The sequence below is a fragment of the Apium graveolens genome, chromosome 8 (genome assembly GCF_009905375.1).
Source record: "Apium graveolens cultivar Ventura chromosome 8, ASM990537v1, whole genome shotgun sequence".
Lineage (NCBI taxonomy): Eukaryota > Viridiplantae > Streptophyta > Magnoliopsida > Apiales > Apiaceae > Apium > Apium graveolens.
The window spans coordinates 86222662-86233408 of record NC_133654.1 but is presented as its reverse complement, the minus strand read 5'-3'; the positions used below and the strand labels follow the sequence as shown (position 1 = coordinate 86233408).

Sequence of the window (10747 nt, the reverse complement as noted above, 5' to 3'; positions counted from 1 at the left end):
GAAAATTTATAGGTAGGGAGGAGAATATGGATCATAATGAAATCAACATAGCCTTGGTTTTTCTTACTTTGAGTTTTGACCTTCTTGCGGGAAAACAAGCAACTTAGTAGGAGATAGACCATCATTCTGGGAAACAAAGTGCCTCAAGAAATGCGTATAAAGGTTCAAGATATAAATAATAGTATTGATCCCCATACACTACAAGACTTGGCTGTTATAGCAGCCGCCGACTACTATCATAACATGCTATCTGAACTTATCGAGGTTACACACTCGGTCCAGTAACATCACTGGACATGGAATACGCGATATTTAAGAATGGCATTGGTGTCTCTTCATCCAAAACATCAAGGGTCTACTCAAAAACTAAACTTTTATGATCAGATTCGTTCTCTCGAGAGGGAGAACTAGAAATTTATATCGGACATTGCAAATAATACATATATATGAGGGAGACACACTAAAAGTTAGGGCAGTTCCAGTCAAACCTTAATAGATGCCAGGGTTATGCCTTCGAAACCCTCGACTGGACTCTTAGACTCGCTCCTCTAATTGGGTTGCTGACTCACACCTTTATATAAACCTTTTTACACTCTTTTGAATCTAATCCTAACCTAAATCAAGGACTTGAACCTGTAGCTCTGATACCAATATGTGACGGCCTCAACCCCGGGGTCAGGAGTTGACGTCACGAACAACAACAACCACAAAATATAATACAACCAAAATCATTATTATTATAATATTACAACCCCTTTACCAAGATCTTTTTCAGGTTCAAGTATGATTTAGGCTACTCAACTATTACAATACCAAATTCATTTAAACAAACCTGACACATTTGTTTTACTACGACAACTCAACAGACCTACAACATGTCTGATATAACTACCTCACAAAAACTTCATAGAGGAGGAGCTGACTCTCTGCCCTGGCTACAATTAATAGTAGGTCTTCTACCAGGCACTCGATCTCTAAGCATCTGTAAGAGAGTAATATAGAGATATACACAACGATGAGCTAACGAATGCTTAGCAGTACTAGATATATGAATAAGCAGGTTATAGATTCCTTACCAAACGATTAAGTAAAACAGTTGGAATTATTTTTTAAAAATTGGAAACCGCATCATACTAGCATGATTTTCAAAACCAAACACAATATACGCAGAATAACGAAATTCAAACTTTGATTTTAGCATGTTATCCTTTTCTGAATAATTTGACTTTAAACATTTTCAAAATTGAAAAAATCAGTTCTATTGGACATTCAACAAGTGAAGATAGATGATCAGTCTATCATCACTGAACAGCGTCTAACGACCTTCTAGAATAAAGAATGTGTTCCGGAACTTAGGAGACTAGAAAGGTCTTCCCCATGCTGAACTAACCGGTTTATTGAGAATTATACCAGAGAACATTAACTAAAGAGATTAAAGAGAGTTGAATTATATATAAGACAAATATGGGATTCTAACTTCATTAAGTACTTCATTCAATAGCCTTTTTCGTTCTTAACCTTAACATGTAATGGTGATGACACTAATCAGATAACACGAAACTGATAAACGCCAACTTTTATTGCACGAATACCATACTACCAGACATCCACAAAAGAGATAGAAGCTAAATAGACACCAATTATATTGAGACCCTATATGTCTATAGAATTTGACAACATAATAGTTTAATGTACAAGTTATCTATCGTGATTACATAGGGCAAGTAAGATAGTTAAAACTACCTATGAGTCATGCATAACAATAACACATGAACATATGCTAGCATGGGAAGTTCTAAACCCTTAAATTCACTGTCACTTCATTAAGAATTAACACGCTATCTTATAAGTTCGCGACGCTCATAAGACGAATAAGCACAACCAATACTAGGTTATCATACAATCACTACACACTAAGGAATCAAAACAAATCAACTAAAGAAATCCATAAATAAATCCGCTAGAACCCCACGATAACGATTATCCCATAATCAGACTCATCATCAACGTAGGTTCCGATGAAAGCATGGTATAATAAAAGTAGTCTTTATAAATGAATAATAAACAAAGTACGAAATAAGAGTATAGGTTCACGAATAAGAAAACTAGCATCCAAAGTACAGCTTAGAACAAAGAATCATAAGTATAAACTAGATCTTCTTCGTCTTCGTTGAATCGTGCTAAAAAGGTCTTCTTACGCCTTCGCCTTGTGCCCCGGTACGTCTCTCTCCTGAAAACCATCTTTTATTTAGGTATATATAGCAGCCCATGCAAAGTAGAAGTCCTCCAATTAGAAGCCAAGTTGAATCAGGATTTTAACATCCCGACCCGGCGTGGCCACGCGCTTCATCTGCGCGGGCGCACTGCATCTCTGTAGTTTGGGCGCGGCCGCGCGCTATGACAGCGCGGCCGCGCGCTATGACAGCGCGGCCGCGCCGTGCTCCTGGAGAAAATTCCGCTTTTCTTGAATTCTTACTGCAATGAGTTGGTTTCCCGAGCTTTATTCCATGAACACCATCCTAACACCATATTAACAAAAAAATAATGCTAATTCACCTAAATTCTGTATTAATGCCTGAAATGAAAAAACACTAGAAAACACATTAAAAAACCAATAACTTGAGTCCAAATACACCAATTCAAAGCTTACTGGAGCGTTATAAAGTGTCATAAATGCCACTCAACATACCCCCAAACTTGAATCGATGCTTGTCCTCAAGCATAAACAGACTCAAAGAACAAGAAATAAAAATATATGAATGCAACTAAATGAATGCAACGATCTCCAATAGAATAATTAAACCAACCAACAAGCAATATCTCAACAAATGCAGTTATTCGCATAAAGATCAATCAAACCTTATAAATCAACCTACAAACCAGAGACGTGCGTGTGTGCAAATGCTTACAGATATACTAGCGCAACTAGATCAATAATCATGACTCACTACTCATCAAAGAAATTGCAAGGTTATAAATAAAATAAAAGCTAGACTCAAAATAACTTACAACACTTCAATTCTTATATTGGAGTTTATTATGGATTCATGCTTTTATTCACAACACAACAACACAAGTATGCTTATTTGACCGTGCAATGAGTGAGGTCCACAAAAGGCTTATACAATAGTACCATGTAACGAGTATTAGGTTAGCGGATCCCAGACTATGAAAGCCTTAGGTCACTAGGAACAAAGTTCCATACCCATTCGTGATCAATTATACATAACACTTTTTTTCTCTTTTCTTTTTTTTTTCTCTTTTTTTCTAAATTTCTGAACGAGTGTGTTTCGCTCCATCTCGTTCAACCCTAGATTACTCATATAAATATGAGTCGGCTACTAGCCATTTGACACCTAGCCACAACTAGCAATGAAATCCAATTTCTCCAATTTTTAAAAATTCCATGTTATTTTATCATTAAGAGAATATCCTAAATTCTAAATATAAACAAACGATTAAACCTCGACAAACAAATAAACCATGAGCACTCAAGAAACCTATAAGACTTAGTGAAATACAAGTGTCTATAACATGTAAATCAATTTGACAAGACTTAACATCACTAAATACGATATCACTACACTAGCATCAATATCACAAGTCAATTGGAAAAAATCATCTAAGGGATCATGTTATTATGCAAATGCATAAAACTTTATGAACAAATTATCATAAAAACTACCAAAATAAAATAAAAAAACTACCATGGCAAAAATATGCAACTATATGCACTAAAATATCATGAATATGCAAATTATATGAGACTCACACAAAACATATTCCTTCAACTACCCCCAAACTTAAAATATTCACTATCCTCAGTAAAATAGTAAGGAATCAGGCATACCTACTCGGAATCAGGATCATCACCCTCAACGGGTGGTATGTCAGGCGTGTCTGGAGGTGGATACACGGAATCCCCACCAAATACTGGCCAATGGATGTCAACAGTTGTGACTCTGAATACAGTCTCGAGTGTCTGGGATGTCATGCATCTCATGACATCCATCGCATCGCATCCATCCTCCTCACTAGACTCCTATACTGCGCCATGCTCAAACCAACTCCAACATCTGCTCATGCCTCCTTCTGCTCCTGCTGCGATGGTCCAGCCTCATCACCTAGCTGAGATCTCCACGCAGTCCTGCTCAACTGAGCTTCCCCAGCAGCTGGCCTCCCATGAGGCAGATGGTCAAAAGAATAACCAAGCCCATTCAAATCAGGCTTGCCTCCATCCCACTCATGCATCGTAGCCAAAGTGGTATTGTCAATCGGAGAACTCGGAATCTGGAGTTGCTCGTGTGCTGGCCAATGAACACCAACTGCCACACACAGCTTCGTCATAACGGACGCATAGGGTATAGAACCCGTAGTAACTCCTCACAAGAACCTCAAAATACCCTGGTAAATAACCATCACAAGGTCCACATAGTCCCCCTGAAGAATACCCCACAAAAGACGAGCACGCTCCACAGTAATCTCATGCACATGAGATGATGGCATGATGTTAGCACAGATAAACGAATTCCATGCACGTGCAAACCTGTTCATGCACGAAGTTGGGAATGTGGAATAATCAGTCGTGCCCCTCTTGAACTTCCAATGAGTCTCAGGCACACACAGGGTAACAACAATCAAATTCAGATCAAAGTCCTCTAGAGTCTTATCGTTCCAGGTTTCCTGATCGGGCTTCCTCGCAGGTTGCTCAATCACCCTCCTTATCGCATCCGTACTATACTCCACCATCATCCCCCTAACCACAGTAAAACCATTCTTCTCCGCCTTTGCATTCGTATAGACCTCATGAACAACACTCATGGGCACAGCAGTGGGTGCCTCATAAAAAGCAACCCAACCCATCTCCAAGATCATCTCCAACAACTTACCATCCTTCCCCGATGGCAGAAAACCTTGATCCTTTGCTATAGGCTTTGAGAGAAGCCTCATATACTCTATTTCAGCTTCAGGAGTCGAAAACCTCGGCCTCACACCACCTGCACTCGAAGAATCAGTGGTGCTGCTACTTACTTGAGTTCTTTATCTCTTGGGTGCCATTGGGATTGAATAAGAGAGAATAAAAGATAAGTGTTTGAAAGAGAATTGTGTTTTGAGAATTTGTGAAGTGGTGGAGAAGTTTGTGTATAAGTGTATGTATATAGGATCTGAGGATTAGATTTGGAATAGAAGTGGGAATTGATTATGATAATAGTGGGAATAATGGGTTTCATTTGGAGAGGGAAATTTGGGATGTGGAAGAGTAAAATTCGGGTAGGAATTGATTTTAAATCAAAGTCCCCGATTTTCTCTTAAATTCTCAGCTGCTATTTTTTTTAAAATTCGGGGACCAGCGCGACTGCGCGCTAACTCAGCGCGGGCACGCCGTGTTTCTATTTTTTCAGCGCGACCGCCCCGCTAGGCAGTGCAGGTGCGCCGTGTCTCTGGATTTTCAGCGCGGGCGCGCCGTGCTACTGTAGTTGTCCCCTAATTTTTTTTATTTTTTGTGTTTTTCTCTTTTATTCTTGCTTCCTCTACCTACTAATGTACAAAAAACTTGGGTTGCCTCCCAAGGAGCGCTTGCTTTATGTCGTAAGCTTGACGTAGAAATGCGAGATCAAACAGACAATTAAACGGAACTAACCACCTCGCGATTTTCCATGTCACCATAGTAATGCTTCAACCTCTGACCATTTACCTTGAATGTTTGGCCCAGATCATTCTCAAAAATCTCCACCACTCCATGTGAAAACACAGTTTTGACAACAAACGGCCCTGACTACCTTGACTTCAACTTTCCAGGAAAAGGACGGAGACGAGAGTTGAACAGAAGAACTTGTTGCCCGACATAAATGACTTGAGTACTAGACCCCTATCGTGCCACCTCTTGAATTTCTCCTTATACATTTTATTTTTTCATATGCTTGAAGTCGAAACTCGTCGAGTTCATTCAATTGAAGTATCCTCTTCTTTCCAGCTGTATCCAAATCCAGATTCAATTTTTTCAAAGCCCAATACGCTTTATGCTCTAGCTCCACCGGTAAATGACACCCCGTAAACCAACTGAGATGGTGACATTCCCAATGGAGTCTTGTATGCTGTTCTATACGCCCAAATAGCCTCGTCAAGCTTCAAAGACCAATCTTTTCTTAATGGACACACAACCTTCTCTAAAATGCGCTTGATCTCTCTGTTAGATACCTCAGCTTGACCATTCGTCTGAGGATGATAAGTCGTAGCAATGTGATGATTCACATTATACCTTTACATCGTAGCAGTGAACTTGTGATTGCAGAAATTCGACCTCTCATCACTGATTATGAGTCTTGGAGTTCCAAATCTTGTGAATATCTGCTTGTGAAGAAAATTAAGCGCTACTTTTGCATCATTCGTTGTCAACGCCTTAACTTCAACCCATTTTGATACATAATCAACTGCCAACAAGATATACTGATTGTTACAAGATGAGACAAAAGGCCCCATGAAGTTAATTCCCCAAACATCGAAGACTTCAACCTCGAGAAGCACATCAAAAGGCATCTCATCCCTCTTGGACATATTACCTACACGTTGACACAGTCACATTTCAAAACAAACTGATGAGCATCTTTAAACAAAGTCGGCCAAGAGAAACCTGCTTGAAGAATACGAGCTGATGTCTTTTCTCCACCATAAAGTCCCCCATAAGCCATTGAGTGGCAATCTCGCAAGATCTTCCCCCCCCCATTTCACTGTAAGGAATACATCTCTTGATAATTTGGTCAGCTCCCTGTCGAAAAAGAAATGGCTCATCCCACATATACCACTTCACTTCATGCAGAAAGTTCTTCCTTTGAGCATATGTCAAGTCGGGAGGCATGATATTACTCACAAGGTAGTTCACAATGTCTGCAAACCACGGTTCGTCCTCTTGCACTCCAAATAGATGCTCATCGGGAAAAGACTCATTGATTAATGTCTTATCTTGTGAAGTAGAAATTGGATCCTCTAAACGCGAGAGATGATCGGCGACTTGATTTTCAGTCCCTTTTCTGTCCTTAATCTCTAACTCAAATTCCTGGAGTAAAAGAAGCCATCGAATCAATCTAGGCTTCGAATCCTTCTTCAAGATGAGATATCGAATGGCAGCGTGATCAATCTAGGCTTCGAGTCCTTGATGAACCGCTTGTAGAAGCCTGCATGGCCAAGAAAACTGCGAACTCCCTTAACAAAAATTGGTGGAGGAAGATTCTCGATGACCCCCACTTTGGCTTTGTCCACCTCAAGACCCTTTCTTGAGACCTTGTGCCCAAGAATAATGCCCTGTCGCACCATAAAATGACATTTTTCCCAATTGAGAACCAAATTTGTCTAAATCACCTCTTGAGAACATCGCCTAGATTCTGCACTCATCAAATGAATGACCAAACACATAGAAATCGCTTATGAACACCTCCACATTATGACCAATCATATCAGAGAAGATAGCCATCATGCATCTTTGAAATGTGGTCGGTGCTCCACATAACCCTAAAGAAACTCTTCGAAAAGCGAAAGTACCAAAAGAGCACGTGAATGTAGTCATCTCCTGATCTTCTAGAGCAATGCAAATTTGATTATAACCAAAATAACCATCCAGAAGATAGTAGTACTCATGCCCATCCAATCTTTCCAGCATATGATTAATAAACGTCTTTTCTTGTGGCCTTGTTCAGCTTCCTATAATCCATGCAAACTCTCCACCCCATGACTGTTCGAGTAGGAATGAGCTCATTATTCTTATTAGCAACCACAGTGATAACTCATTTCTTTGGCACATATTGCACTGGTCTTACCCATGAACTGTCAAAAATATGATAGATGATCCCTGCATCCAGCCACTTAAGAATTTCCTTCTTCACAACTTCCTTCATGATTGGATTTAACCTTCTTTGTTGCTCAATAATAGGCTTGCTACCTTCCTCTAGCAGAATTTTATGCATACAATAAGAAGGGCTGATTCCCTTGATATCTGCTATCGTCCAACCAATTGCCTATTTGAATCCTCTAAGAATTCTCAAAAGCTTCTCCTCGTCGCTACCTGAAAGGTCAGATGCAATAATAACAGGCAGAGTAGATGCATCACCTAAAAATGCATACCTCAAATGTTCAGGTAAAGGCTTAAGCTCAAGAGTAGGAGCTTCCTCAATAGATGGCTTGAGGCGCTTAGGAGCTTTGTTCAACTCCTCCATTCCCAGAGATTCAAAAGGCATATCAATCTCCTCTTCTAGGGAGAAGCATTCAGAAATTGCAACTGCTCATCCCCTTCATCATCTTCACTATCAGAATTCCCCAATAAGGCCTTCTCTAAGGCATCAGACCTTAGCAACTGATCAAGTTCTGAAGTAACCACAGAATCAACCTACTCCACTTTTAAGCACTCCTCATTTTACGTAGGGAACTTCATGGCATTGAACACATTAAAAGTTACATCCGGATCCATCACTCGCATGGTGAGCTCACCCTTCTGCACATCTATCAAGGTTCATCCAGTAGCCAAGAAAGGTCTTCCCAAGATTATGGGAATCTTCTTATCCTCCTCGAAATCAAGAATTACAAAATCAGAAGGGAAGATGAGTTTATCCACCTTGACCAAGACATCCTCCACAATACCTCGCGGATATGTAATAGAACGATCGATCAACTGCAAAGTTATATAAGTAGGCTTTGGATCAGGAAAGTTCAACCTCTTCAAGATTGACAAGGGCATCAAATTGATGCTATCTCCCAAGTCACATAGACACTTGTTAAATGACACCTTTCCAATGGTGCATGGAATAGTGAAGCGTCCAGGATCTTTAAGCTTCGGAGGCAACTTTTGTTACAGCACAACACTGCATTCCTCTGTGAGAGCAACGGTCTCTAAGTCATCAAGTTTTACCTTCCTAGAGAGAATACCTTTCATGAACTTCGCGTAACTAGGCATTTGTTCAATAGTTTCAACAAAAGGTATGTTGATGTGAAGTTTCTTGAACACCTCCAGAAACTTCTTAAACTGCTTATCCAGCTTTTTCTTCTACAGCCTCTTAGGAAAAGGAGGTGGCGGATAGATCTGTTTCTCCCCTGTATTACCCTTATGAGGAGTGTGCTCAACAGAAGTCTTCCTTGGTTCCACTTTTACTTCCTTCTGCACTTCTTCTTCTTCCGCCTCAACTTCATATTCCGGAGTCTTAGTTTTTTCAGGATATGCAACCTTACCAGACCTCAATGTAATTACCTTAACATGCTCCTTAGCTTCCTTCTTTCCTGGCACTTCAGTATCACTCGGAAGCATGCCAGGTTGACGATTCAGTAATACATTAGCAATTTTCCCAACTGATTCTCCAAGGTCTTGATAGACACAGCTTGGATCTTGCACATGAGCCTCAACTCCTCCAATTCAGATTTTTCATTGGCTTGCAGTAACTGCTGAAGTTGAAGTTGTTGACTAGGGGTATATTACGGTTGCTGAAAACCAGGAGGGTTATACTGCTTTGCTGTGTATGGCTGATAAGATTATTACACCGCGTTCTGATTGTTACTCCAGCTAAAGTTAGGATGATTGCGGTTATTTGGATGATAAGTGGCCGGAGTTTGTTACTGTGATATCTGAAAGTTGCTCACAAATTGAGCTGATTCGCTAGAAATAGCACACTGCTCAGTTTCATGTGCTCCCGCACAAAGCTCAGAAACACTAGTGATTTGATTAACTCCATAATTCGCCAAAGAGTCCACTTTCATCATTAAAGCTTGAAGTTGAGCAGCTATATCAGTAGCTGTATCCACTTCCAGAATTCCTGCTACCTTGCCTTGCAACATTCTTTGCATAGGATTCTGGTATTCATTAGCTGTCATGAGCTCAATCAACTCATACGCTTCATTATAGCTTTTGGCCCATAAGGCTCCACCAGATGCTACATCGAGCATAGGTCTAGACTAAGTGCCTAAACCATTGTAGAAACAGTTTATAATCATCCAATCAGGCATGCCATGGTGTGGGCACTTCCTTAGCATCTCTTTATATCGATCCCAAGCCTCACACAGAGATTCTCCAGTTTGCTGAGCAAACTAAGTAAGAGCATTCCTGATTGCAGCAATCTTTGCCATAGGAAAAAATTTAGTGAGGAACTTTTGAGTAAGATCCTCCTAGTTAGTGATAGACCCTAGTGGTACAGAATTTAACCAGCACTTTGCTTTATCCCTTAGTGAGAATGGGAAGAGTCGCAGCTTGATAGCATCTTCAAACACCCCATTGAACTTGAAAGTGTCGTAGATCTCGATGAAATCCCTAATATGCATGTTGGGGTCTTCTGTAGGAGAACCCCCAAACTGAACTGAGTTCTGTATCATCGGAATCGTGCTCGACTTGATCTCAAAAGTGTTAATCGAGATGGCTGGTCTGATGATGCTCGACTGAATATCATTGATCTTAGGCTGAGAATAGTCCATTAGAGCCTTACGATTTTCTGCTTGATCTCCCATCACTACTAAAGATGGTTCTTTAATTTTCTCTTCTTCTTCTACTTTCTCTTCGTCCTCAAAAACTTCCCTTCGAATCACTACAGCTTCTTCCTCGGCTTGATCCAGAGTTCTCTTACGAGCCCGCGAACGCGTATGCATACACGCTCACTAGAGTACCTGAAACATGACAAGCAAAAGAGTAAGTAAGTAACAATGTCCGAGTCAATGAACTTTAACGATCACTGATGATAAACACATAAACTAAAATTTAACACCGAGTCCCTGGTAGCGG

At 40.3% G+C, this 10747-nt stretch overlaps 1 non-coding gene across 1 annotated transcript; it reads left to right on the top strand.

Annotated features, from left to right (window-relative positions):
• Positions 1-9979: 9979 nt before the first annotated feature.
• Positions 9980-10086, top strand: LOC141682146 (small nucleolar RNA R71). The gene has a single exon (XR_012559548.1). It is a non-coding gene; the product is annotated as a small nucleolar RNA R71 (small nucleolar RNA).
• The last annotated feature ends 661 nt before the right edge of the window (positions 10087-10747 follow it).